Source organism: Chiloscyllium plagiosum, unplaced genomic scaffold, assembly GCF_037043375.1.
Source record: "Chiloscyllium plagiosum isolate Xiang-an unplaced genomic scaffold, Cpla_swu_hap1 HiC_scaffold_28, whole genome shotgun sequence".
Lineage (NCBI taxonomy): Eukaryota > Metazoa > Chordata > Chondrichthyes > Orectolobiformes > Hemiscylliidae > Chiloscyllium > Chiloscyllium plagiosum.
This window is the reverse complement of record NW_028270166.1, coordinates 6,299,552-6,312,036: the sequence shown is the minus strand read 5'-3', so window position 1 is coordinate 6,312,036 and position 12,485 is coordinate 6,299,552. Positions and strand designations below refer to the sequence as shown.

Genomic DNA, 12,485 nt, shown 5'->3' with positions numbered 1-12,485 from the left:
TTCATTGGCTGTAAAGCATTTTAAGATACCCAGTGATTACGACTGTCTTTATAAAAATGCAAGCTCTTTACCTCCATTCAGTCTAACCACCATCACATCCTATGACGTGGTACGATGAATTTCTGGACATACACTCAGCGACAGCAGCTTCCTCGGCCTTCTTGCAGCATGTGTTTTCTAATAAATGTATCTCATTCTTCAACTGGCTGGCCAGACAATCCTCCAGCTGAGGCCATTCACTGCAACCTATCCTTAGCACTGAACAGCTACCAAGAATTACCAGTGAATGTCAAGTCAAAACTTCCATCATTTGTCCCTTACCTGGAATAAGTGGGCAAAAGGTCAAGTTGTTACCAAACTGTTACCCACTTTTACTTTGGCACTTCAAAATGTTCCTACACCAACCTCAAATAATCTACTTACTTGGAAACATTAAAATAAGAGGAGTAGGCCTCCTTGAGCCCTGTTCCACCATTTAATATGACGACTGATCATCAAGCTCAACACCCTAATTCTGCCATCCCCTCATATCCTTTGAGCCACTTGAGCTGTATCGATGTCCTTGAAAATATAATATTTTTACCTCAGCTACTTTCTCGGTAGTAAATTAACCAGGTTCAACACTCTCTGGGGAAGAAAGTTCTCCCCATCTCAGTTCTAAAAGGTTCATCCCTTCTCTTTAAACTATAACCTTTGGTCCTGGACTCATCAACCATCAGGGACATCTTTCCTGAATCTAACCTATCTAGTTCTATTAGACTTTTACATGTTTCTATGAGATTCCCCCTCATTCTAAGCTCCAGTGAATACAATCCTAACTCAATCTCTCCTCAGGTCAAATCTTAAACAAGAATGAAACTCCATTCAAAAGATGACAGAATTAAAAAAACAACAGAACCAGTAACAGAGACACTAGATTTCAAACTACATACAGATTAAACAAAGTACACTTACTATTAGCAGGCTCACAAGTGTATGTTGAGAGCAGGATAGCTAAAATCTACAGGATTCTCCTTACATGCAGCCTGAGCAAAGACAATACACTTGTTTAAAATGGACCTCACTGCTCAACGTTCAAGTCTCAATTGTTGATTTTATTTCAGTTCAGACTCTTTTGCAGTCTAAGCATTTTTAAAATTATCATATTCTGTCACAAGCCAAACTTTACCCCACCCCCTTCATACAAACAAACAAATTAGGAGCAGCTCTTGGAACTGGCTCCTCCGTTCAATAAGATCAGGCTTATCTGATTTCGCCACATTCACGTCTACTCCTGAAACCTTTTACCTCTTTGGTTCTCAAAAATCTACTGTTTTAAAAATATTCACAGACTTTGATTCCACCCCCCCACCTTGTAAAAGTGCCAAAGAGTCAAGAATGTCAGAAAAAATAATTGCCTCATCTGTTTCAAATTGGTGATCCATTATTTTTAACCAGTGACTTCTAGATCCAGATTGTCCCACAACAGGAAGCCTTCTTTCTCGGATCTTATATGGAGAAAGTAACAAAGTTGTGGGCAAATTGTTGGAGGAGATTCTGAGGGACAGGATTTACCTGTATTTGGAAAGGTAAGGACTGATTAGGGATGGTCAACATATCTTTGTGCACAGGACATTGTGTCTCTCTAACTTGATTGAATTTTTTGACAAGTGACAAAGAAGATTGAAGAAGGCAGAGTGGTGGACATTATCCATATGGACTTCAGCAAGGTGTTCAACAAGGTTCCACATGGTAGACTAGTTAGCAAGGTTAGATCACATGAAATACAGGGACAGCTAGCCATTTGGGTAGAAAATTGACTTGAATGTAGGGACAGAGGGTGGTGGTGGAGGAGGATTGCTTTTCAGACTGGAGGGCTGTGGCCAGCAGTGTGTCACAGGGTTCAGTGCTGGGTCCACTGCTTTTCATCATTTAATTATTTAGATGTGAATGTAGGAGGAATGCTTAGTAAGTTTGTAGACTGCACCAAAGTTGGTGGTGTAGTAGATAATGAAAAAGGTTATGTCAGGACCTTGATCAGATGGGCCGATTGGCTGAGGAGTGGCAGATGGAGTTTAATTTAGGTATCCATGAAATGCTGCATTTTGATAAGGTAAATCAGAACTTACATACTTAATGGTTCGGTCCTGAGAATATTGCCAAACAAAGAGACCTTGGGGTGCAGGTTCACGGTTTCTTGAAGGTAGAGTCACAGGTAGACAGGAAGGCATTCGGTGAGCTTGCCTTTGCTGATCAGTGCACTGGGTATTGGAGTTGGGAGGTCATATTGCAGCATTACAGAACATCGGATAGGCCACTTTTGGAATACTGTGTTCAATTCTGGTCTCCCTGCTATAGGAAAGATGCCGTTAAACTTGAAAGGGTGCAGAAAAGATTTACGAGGATATTGCTAGGGTTGGAGGGTTTGAGCTATACAGGGAGACTGAATAGACTGGGGCTATTTTCCCTCGAGTGTCGGAAACTAAGTGGTGACTTTATAGAGGTTTATAAAATTATGAGTGGCATAGATAAGGTGAACAGCCTCGGCTTTTTTCCTAGGGTGTGAGAGTCTAAAAAAAGGGCATAGGTTTAAGGTGTGAGGGGAAAGATTTAAAAAGGACTTGAGGGGTAACGTTTTCACACAGAGCTTGGTGTATATGTGGAACGAACTGACAGAAGAAATGGTGGAGGCTGGTATAATTACAACATTTTAAGGTATCAAGATGGGTACACGAATAGGAAGGGTTTTAAAGGGATGAGGGCCAAATGCTGGCAAATACAATAAGGTCAGATTGGGTTGTTTGGTCGCACAGACCAGTTGGACCAAAGGGCCTGTTTCTGTGCTGTATGGTTTGCGGTCTCTAATCAAAAAGCACCATACCTCCAAAAAGGAGGTCATGATTGCTACTTTAAAAGGAAAGCAAATCCCTACAATTACGAAAACAACAAATACTGAAATCTGAAAAGGATGACTAACAGGCCTAATCAAAATTTCACGAAACCACACCATCTTTTCAGATGTTCATTATGATTTCATATGTTTGTTAAATATAACCTTTTCTGATTTTATTGTCTAGTCTTTGAAACCAAATGAAATTTTAAAAGGCCATTTATTTAATTTCAACTATTTTAAAATATTCCCAAAGAAAATCTGAATGAAAGCTACAAGCTAGGTGTTGCCTGTAAAAGGGCAATATTTTGCAACATATCCTAATCAAACAAAATCCCCCAGCTGCAGAAAATACTGTAACCTGTATAGATTTGTCAACTGGAAGAAAAAAATAAAGGCTTTTCAGTAATCGTCCACAGCAACCCCTCTAAGAGAATGTCCTCCACTCATTGAATATATTTATTCAAACCATTAAATATTAAGCTGAATACAGATGATATAGTATGACATTTTTAAACAGACTACAGATTATAGTGGACAGACTTTCACTGTAATTACCTTGGTCTACGTGATCTCTGGCAGTCTTTTTTTGTAAACCAGACTCTCTGCTGTCCCCGTTCAGCCCTGCTTGTTCCAGTATATCTCTCAGCTTTCCTGGCTCAGTCTACCATTCTGATCCTCAACACTTGCATGCCCAACGTTCTGTTTTACCAAGCTCCTTCAATAACTCTGGCCTGCTACTTATCCCTCAACCCTTGCCTCTTACTCTCTGCAGAGTACTCTTATCTGTCACTTTGCCCCTCACTCTGTGTTTTGCACTGCACTTACCCTCACTGTCTCAGCCTGTTTTATTCGAGAAAACCCTTAGCCTGGCCACTCCTTCCTTCAGGGTGAACTGACCAAGGCTCCCTCCATTTTACCCCGTTGTGGCACTGCCTCAATTACTCTGTCCATGAGTTGCCTGGCCCTCCCTCATTCCCTGAGCCCCGACTGCCTAGCCCACTTTCAGTGTTGCCTCCGTTGGCTGCTTAACACAAACTCCCTCATCCTCTCTACCTTGATCTAACCTGAAGTCCAGGCTCCCTTAGTCCTGCCTTGTCTCCCTTCCCTCAGCTCGTCTCCTCTCAGACCTGTCTCTTGTCCTTCTGCCCGATGTTCACTCCCTCCTCTTAGCCCTACCGCCCCTCCTTCAGCTCCTGTCTCCTCTGAGCTCCTAACCTCCCCTCCTTCAGCCGTTGTCTCACCTCCCTCAGTCCTAGCTCCCGTTCCTCAGCTGCTATCTTCCCTCTCCCCTCATTCCTCAGTATTGACCTTTCGTTCCCTCCCCGTCAGACCCTGCCCTTCCCCACCCAGACTCGCCTCGCCTCCCCCACCCTCAGCCCCTATCCTCCCTAACACTGACCCTCTCCTCCTCAGCTGTCCTCTCCAGTGACTGTAAACTTTGAGCCGGTGGGAAGGGGGTGTGTGTGGTGGTGGTGCTGGTGCTGGGGAGAGAATGCCGGGATACTGGAGGAGCCGCCGCCACCACCGCTGGTAACCCTCGCGCCCCGCTGACGGACAACCGACAGCGCGAGACCGGGCCCCGCCCATCGACCCGGATCCTGGATCCGATTAGCTACTCGTGCGGGTAGGGCGTGTAGATGATGCCGTCATTTTACCCACAATCGCTGGTGACGTCAAGGTGATTGGCACAATCCTTCACCAATGGAACATTACCGGTATGGCCAAATGCCGTTTGGGTTGGGAGCATGATGGACGCGTCTTAAACCCAATCAGCACTCAATATATCCGGGATATAAACCTGACCAATCAAGGAAGGCTTAGGGTGGGATTATTGGTGCGACTGCCGCCTTAGGAGACTGCTCACCATTTGTGAGTAATTTCATTCACGTCAAACGAAATGACAGAAAAGATGATGACAGAAATAGATAAGAAAATGTTTTAACTTTGACTCCGATGCAGAATAAATTTCAGTCATTTTACCTCAGGCTCTCAGTCCTGCCGTTAGGGGCGGGTCGATGCCCTGGCCTGATTGACAGCGGGAGTTACCAATAGGAGATTGGTTCTGGATTGGGGGGGGGGGGGGGAGATGGGCGCGAGGTCCGGCGGTGGCTTCCGAACGGCCACAGAGTTTGATGAAGTGAGTGGACGTTAATGTTATTGTCCTCCTCGGTTATGGGCGGTGCCCCCACTCTTACTCCGAGTGTTAGCCCCTGAAGGCGGTGTGCCAAACACCTCTCCCACCACCAAGCTATTCGACTGCAGCGGCTTCACAACAAAGTATTCAACTCCGTTCTCACACTCTTGTGGCTCCGTGGTAGTGTCCTTACCTCTGAGCCAGAAAAACCCGGCTTCAAGTCCCACTTGCTCCAGAGGTGAGTCGTAGCATTCCCCAACAAGCTACTTAGAAAATCTTTCAGAGGCTGGCATTTCTCAGACTTCATGAGCAATGTCAGCCTGGATTACAGACCTGATCCTTTGGAATAGGATTTGAAGGTACCAATACTGAGCCATAGTTGACAATCAGACCATTTGTAATAACCCTGCCGTGGCTCAGTTCCATACCGGTCACTTCATGCACTCTTTCCATTAATCTGTAAATACTCAACATTTTTTAACTAGGAAAAACAAAAAAAGTTTTGTTTTCATGACAAAAGGACATGGCCACATAATCTCATAGTATGAGAATGTTCACTTCACTAAACCTGCATTTGGGGGTGCAGGGGTGAATATCATTTGGAAATGTTGGACAGGATCAACTTCTGCCCATTGGAGTTCAGAAGAATGAGAGGTTATTTTATTGAAACAAAGGGCGAGGGAGCTTGATAAGGTGGATTCTGAAAGGATGTTTCTCCTTATTGGGAAGACTAGAACTAGGGGACACAGTTTAAAAATAAAAAGTCTCCCATTTGTGACTGAGATGAGGACATTTTTTTCTCCAAAATTTGAGAGTCTGGAACTCTTTTTCCCCATATAGTCGTAGAGATCTGGTCAGATTACTTTTAAGGTGGAGATCGATAACTTTTGACTCACTGGTTAAGAATTTATCAGGATAGGCAGGAATGTGAAGTTGAAGTCGGATTCAGATTAGCCATGATCTCACTAAATGTTGGAGCAGGCTAGAGTGGCCATTCTCTTCCTCATTCATATGTTCAGGTGAAACAGGTAATATTGGTTGATCAGTTGTTAGGAATCTCTATATTGTTGAACGTTTTATCTTTCAGCTGACATGGTAAATTAAAGGTGTATAAGGATGTCCTGCTGATACAGGAGATTACAAAAATTTTCTAGCATGATTTGAAGAGGAGGAAAATCTGCTTTCAGATCTGACTGAAATATCATTGCAAGTATTCACCATAAATAGATGAGCTGGTTAGTTATGCAACTGCGGTATGTTGGACTTTGAGGTGGGTAAAATTGTTACTGTATTTGCCAACATTACAGTAATTCAATTTCAATAAATATTCTTTAGGATAAGGGATAAAATGCACCTTAGGTGTAAGTATTATTACATCACGCAGTCATGGATAATTTGTTTTTACCCATATTCCACATTTTTCAATGCAATTGCATCAGACCTACTTTAAATTTTTGGCTGAGGGAAGTTTGGTCAAAGTTGTATAATTCAACATTTAAACGTAATAACAGGAATTTGCCAAGGAGGCCTGAAGGTCATTCACCAATGGAGACAAAAATGCTTGAACAAGTCTGCATTAAGTACATCAATTCCATGAACAAAGAACATGATAAGTAGGTTATGTAAAAGATTATGGGGACAACCCCTGCTCCACAGATCACAATTGATCTGTGACTCAAATCCATCTACACCCTTTGCTGCTAATCACTATATATCTTTGCTTAACACCAATCTACTCATCTCAAAACTAACAGTCAATGTTCCCAACTTATTTGGGGGAGAATTCTTAATTTCCTCTACCTGGAGTATGTTGTGAAACAGAGAGAGAACTTGGGATGCAGGTTCATAGCTCCTTGAAGGTAGAGTCACAGGTAGATGGGATAGTGAAGAAGGCATTTGGGAAGCTTGCCTTTATTGGTCAGTGCGTTGAGTATAGGGGTTGGGAGGTCATATTGTGGCTGTACGGAACATTGGTTAGGCTGCTTTTGGAATATTGCATTCAGTTTTGGTCTCCCTGCCATAGAAAAAGTGGTGTTAAACTTGAAAGGGTGTAGAAAAGATTTACAAAGATGTTGCAATGTGATTGGAGGGTTTGAGCTACAGGGAGAGGCTGGGGCTGTTTTCCCTGGAGCATCGGAGGCTGAGGGGTGACTTTTAAAGGTTTATAAAATTATTAAGGGTATGAAGAGGGTGAATAGTCATGTCTTTTCTCCCGAGTAGGGAAGTCCAAAACTAGAGGGTATAAATTTAAGGTGAGGGGGAAATGATTTAAAAGGGACCTAAGGAGCAACCTTTTCACGAAGAGGCTGGTGCATATATCGAATGAACTTCTAGAGGAAGTGGTGGCTGCTGATACAAATAGAGCATTTAACAGGCATCTGGACGGGTACATGAATAGGAAAGGTTTAAAGGGATTTGGGCCAAATGCTGGCAAGTGGAACTAGATTAATTTAGGATATCTGGTTGGTATGGATGACTTGGATCGAAGGTCTGTTTCCATGATGTACAACTCTGTGACTCTATTACTCTGTGAAGGGATGTTTCCTAATTGTACTACTGAATGGAATGGCTTATGATGTTCTGTTATTATAATTCCCATCGAAGAAAACTGTTTCTTTTTTTTAGGGTAGTGGTGTCATAGTGATAACGTCACTGGACTAGTAATCCAGAACTGCAGGCTCACGTCCTGGGGACTAGAGTTTGAATCTCACATAACCCCTGTTGAATGGAGTAAACCTGTTTCACTAAAGCCCTTTAAGCAAGGCAGTTGTTGTCCTTACCCGGAATAACTCCAGATGAGATGTTAAGAGGTTAATTTGCTCTGCTGGCCTGAAAGAAATTGGATGCTCTGGGGGTAGGGTGGTATGTTTCTCTGTTGTGCAGGTACAATGCAAAAAAAATTACATCATCATCTCCTATTATTCAAAGTAAAAAAAAATTACATTATCATCTCCTATTCAGAATCAATAAGAACATTGCAATTAAAACTCTGACCACATCCTGTAGTTAAAAAAATGATTGACATCAGCTCTTGCCATTAAGGGATTGTTTCTGGAGATGATCAGGTCATTGCAGTGTGTCTTGGATGGCATGTGACATTGGGAGAGTGGCTGGGGGTTGTCTTGTGGGCATTATGGACTGTGATGTGAGATTTTGTATAAAGAAAGAACTGGTTCCTTTGTTCAGGGAGATCCCTTGACACAGCTTTGCAAGCAATGTGAGAATGCTTGGTAAATTTTAGTTTCTGATGAGTGATTGCACTGCTCCTTGGCACCTTGAATAATTGTTTCTGACTGAACTAATCATAGAGTCATAGAGATGTACAGCATGGAAACAGACCCTTCGGTCCAACTTGTCCATGCTGACCAGATATCCCAAACCAATCTAGTCCCACCTGCCAGCACCTGGCCCATGTCCCTCCAAACCCTTCCTATTCATATACCCATCTCGATGCCTTTTAAATGTTGTAATTGTACCAGCCTCCAACACTTCCTCCGGCAGCTTATTCCATACACGTACCACCCTCTACGTGAAAAAGTTGCCCCTTACGTCTCTTTTATTTCTTTCCCCTCTCACCTGAAAGCTATGCTCCCTAGTTCTGGACTCCCCCACCCCAGGGAAAAACTTTGTCTATTAATCCTATCTATGCCTCTCATGGTTTTATAAACCTCTATAAGGTCCCCCTCAGCTTCCGACACTCCAGGGAAAAATAAATTCCCTAAAAAAAAATTAGCCTATTCAGCCTTTCCCTCAGGATCTGGACCAGATGGGCCAATGGGCTGAGAAGTGGCAGATGGAGTATAATTCAGATAAATGCGAGGTGCTGCATTTTGGGAAAGCAAATCTTAGCAGGACTTATACACTTAATGGTAAGGTCCTAGGGAGTGTTGCTGAACAAAGAGACCTTGGAGTGCAGAGTTTGTGAGAAGAGTGCTCATTGTTGTGGTTCTGTTCGCCGAGCTGGGAATTTGTGTTGCAGATATTTCGTCCCCTGTCTAGGTGACATCCTCAGTGTTTGGGAGCCTCCTGTGAAGCGCTTCTGTGATGTTTCTTCCAGCGTTTATAGTGGTTTGTCTCTGCTGCTTCCGGTTGTCAGTTCCAGCTGACTGCTGCAGTGGCTGGTATATTGGGTCCAGGTCGATGTGTTTGTTGATAGAATCTGTGGATGAGTGCCATGCCTCTAGGAATTCCCTGGCTGTTCTCTGTTTGGCTTGTCCTATAATAGTAGTGTTGTCCCAGTCGAACTCATGTTGCTTGTCATCTGCATGTGTAGCTATTAAGGATAGTTGGTCGTGTCATTTCGTGGCTAGTTTGATTAGATTACTTTTTTTGATTAGATTACTTAGTGTGGAAACAGGCCCTTCGGCCCAACAAGTCCACACCGACCCGCCGAAGCGTATACCACCCAGACCCATACTCCTACATTTACCCCTTCACCTAACACTATGGGCAATTTAGCATGGCCAATTCACCTAACCTGCACATTTTTGGATTGTGGGAGGAAACCGGAGCACCCCGGAGGAAACCCACGCAGACAAGGTTGTCCTTTTCTTCCCCTCTAGTGAATCGGATTCCTGTGAATGTGGCGTTGATGATCCGGTGTGTTTTTTCTATTTCTGTGTTTTTAATGATTACAAAGGTGTCATCTACATATCTGACCCAGAGTTTGGGCACTCATCCACAGATTCTATCAACAAACACATCGACTTGGACCCAATATACTGGGTAACTGCAGCGGACAGCTGGAACTGACAACCGGAAGCAGCAGAGCAATGTGAGATAAACCACTATAAATGCCAGAGGAAACATCACAGAAGCACTTCACAGGAGGCTCCCAAGCATTGGAGTGCAGGTTCATAGCTCCTTGAAAGTGGAGTCACAGGTAGATAGAATAGTGAAGAAGGCGTTTGGTATGCTTTCCTTTATTGGTCAGAGTATTGAGTACGGGAGTTGGGAGGTCATGTTGCGGCTGTGCAAGACATTGGTGAGGCCACTGTTGGAATATTACGTGCAATTCTGCTCTTCTTCCTATCGGAGAGATGTTGTGAAACTTGAAAGGATTCAGAAAAGATTTACAAGGATGTTGCCAGGGTTGGAGGATCTGAGCTATAGGGAGAGGCTGAACAGGCTGGGGCTGTTTTCCCTGGAGCGTCAGAGTCTGAGGGATGACCTTATAGAGGTTTACAAAATTATGAGGGGCATGGATAGGATAAATAGTCAAAGTCTTTTCCCTGGGGTGGGGGAGTCCAGAACTAGAGGGCATAGGTTTAGGGTGAGAGGGGAAAGATATAAAAGAGACCAAAGGGGCAACATTTTCACGCAGAGGGTGGTACGTGTATGGAATGAGCTGCCAGAGGATGTGGTGGAGGCTGGTACAATTGTAACATTTAAGAGGCATTTGGAGGGGTATATGAATAGGAAGGGTTTGGAGGGATCTGGGCCGGGTGCTGGCATTTGGGACTAGATTGGGTTGGGATATCTGGTCGGCATGGATGGGTTGGACCGAAGGGTCTGTTTCCATGCTGTACATCTCTATGACTCTATAGTGGACCCTGCTAAGTCGTTCCCAAGAACAAACTGGCTTCCTGGAACTGACACTGTCAATCACTCCCGCTGTTACTTGATGATGGTGAATGGCGAAACAGATTCGAGGGGCCAAATGGCTGACTCCTACCCCTGTTTTCCATGTATCTATTACTCCAATCAGATTCTTGGCATCTAAACAGAATACACCAAAAGGCCAGAATGATGCTGCCGCTTCAGTGTGAGACACACCTAGATAACAATACACAATAGGTGCAGGAGTAGGCCATTCTGCCCTTCGAGCCAGCACCACCATTCATTATGATCATGGCTGATCATCCAAACCTAGGAGGGTTAGAAACTTTACACTCAGAGGTGTATCTCAACAGTTCAACTCGAAGTACTCAACTTTCCTAATTCTGCCGCTGAATAAAAATACATAATTTTTCAAAATTTTTGGTGTGGGTAAGAGAAGATAATAATAGTGTCATGAAGAAATCCTGATAATCGGAGACTTCAAATAGTTTGTGTTTATTTAGGTAAAACATAAAAACACACAAAATGTAAGCAGAAGTAGGCCATTCATTATGGTCACAGCTGAGCATTCAACTCATTAGCCTGCATTTCCCTCATATCCTTTGATCCCTTTAACCCCAGTTGCTGTATCCAACTCCCTCTTGACTGTTTTCTATGGTGGCTAATTCTACGAGTTCACCACTCTCTGTGAAAACAAAATTATACAAAAGTCTGCCCCTTATCTTCAGACTGATACCCCTGGTCCTAAAGTGGAAAACCTCACATTTACCTACATTGTACGACATCTGCCATGCACTTGCCCACTCACTCAGCTTGTCCAAATCACTCTTAAGAATCTCTGCAACCTCCTCATAGCTCACCTAGCCAGCTTTGAGTCATCTGCAAATTTGGAAATATTACATTCTGTACCTTCATCAGTAATCATTAATATATACATTGTGAACAGCTGGGTAGTCATCCATGAAATATTGTGAAAACTAGTTCAACATCTAGGTAACGACACAACTGACCTCCAAAACCTAACTCCCCTGACCCAGACTACTGCTGCCGACTAATCCGACTTTAATATAACCACTGGTCAGATTAAACCATCCTTTTGAGTTGAATCCCCACACAACCTGACAATCCAACTACCCATCCTGTAGCTGACTATCCCTCCAATCCTATTACTTTCCCAACTACCCCTGACTCGGTGGCCCACATCGCCCGTTCACTCACCCATGCATTCACTAACATTCAAAGTAGACCTTTAAACTTACCACATGTCAGCTGGTGCTGTAAAAATGGGGCTTACGTCCTGTCATACCCTGACTCTCTCTTGCTCCAGTGGAATTCCCTGATGGATGCTGATGCATGTTTTTCTGTGAAAGCCGGATAGGTGTGTAGCAGTGTAGGGTCAGAGGCATTTACAAGTACAATGAAAATCTGAAACTGTTCTGCAGATTGGAAGACTTCTTTTGAAAACTGGAGAACTGAAGCTGTTCAAGAACAGCATTAATTGCACTTCTACTCTTTGCCTTTAATATCCTGTCTTTGTGTTCTGTATGTAATAGAAGGCGACCATTCAGACCTGAACTCCATTGCCTGCCTTAGTCCTGTAAACCTGACTAACCAAACATCTATCAAATTAGTTATGAAATTTTGCATTTTATTTCCAGCCTCAACAGTTGTTGGGGGAAGAGAGTTCCAGATCTTTATTCCCCTATGAGTGAACAACTACTTTGCGATACCACTCCTGAACAGTCTCTCTCTAATTTTACAGTTGATCCAGTCTTGCTGTAGCTCATGGATCAGAATGACAATGCTACTGCAAAAGAAAATAATATTTACCAACTATTACATTATCTGCAAGTCGAACATTTGCCCACTCCACCCACCTCAGTTAACAGAGATAGATAAGACTTTGCTCCTTAGTTATTT

General features: G+C 43.3%; 2 protein-coding genes across 8 annotated transcripts in view; one reads left to right on the top strand and one right to left on the bottom strand.

The window, feature by feature from the left end:
- The window catches only part of slc25a42 (solute carrier family 25 member 42), a 42,754-nt gene extending 38,592 nt beyond the window's left edge, over positions 1–4,162 (bottom strand). The window contains exons 1-2 of one of the 5 annotated variants that reach the window (XM_087975944.1): positions 3,428–4,162; positions 2,109–2,331 (exon numbers count right to left, since the gene is read on the bottom strand). The gene's annotated coding sequence lies outside the window, so the exon portion shown is untranslated. Of the gene's footprint in view, positions 1–71; positions 293–954; positions 1,026–2,108; positions 2,332–3,427 lie in introns of those variants that run through there. The other 4 variants (XM_087975946.1, XM_087975945.1, XM_087975943.1 and 1 more) reach the window with 4 other exon arrangements.
- An 827-nt stretch (positions 4,163–4,989) lies between these two features.
- LOC122565116 (testis-specific serine/threonine-protein kinase 6-like) overlaps positions 4,990–12,485 on the top strand; it is a 47,554-nt gene continuing 40,058 nt past the window's right edge. For 2 of the 3 annotated variants that reach the window (XR_015751802.1, XM_087975942.1), the window contains exon 1: positions 4,990–5,244. The gene's annotated coding sequence lies outside the window, so the exon portion shown is untranslated. Of the gene's footprint in view, positions 5,245–9,690; positions 9,889–12,485 lie in introns of all 3 variants that reach the window. The other variant, XR_015751801.1, reaches the window with a different exon arrangement.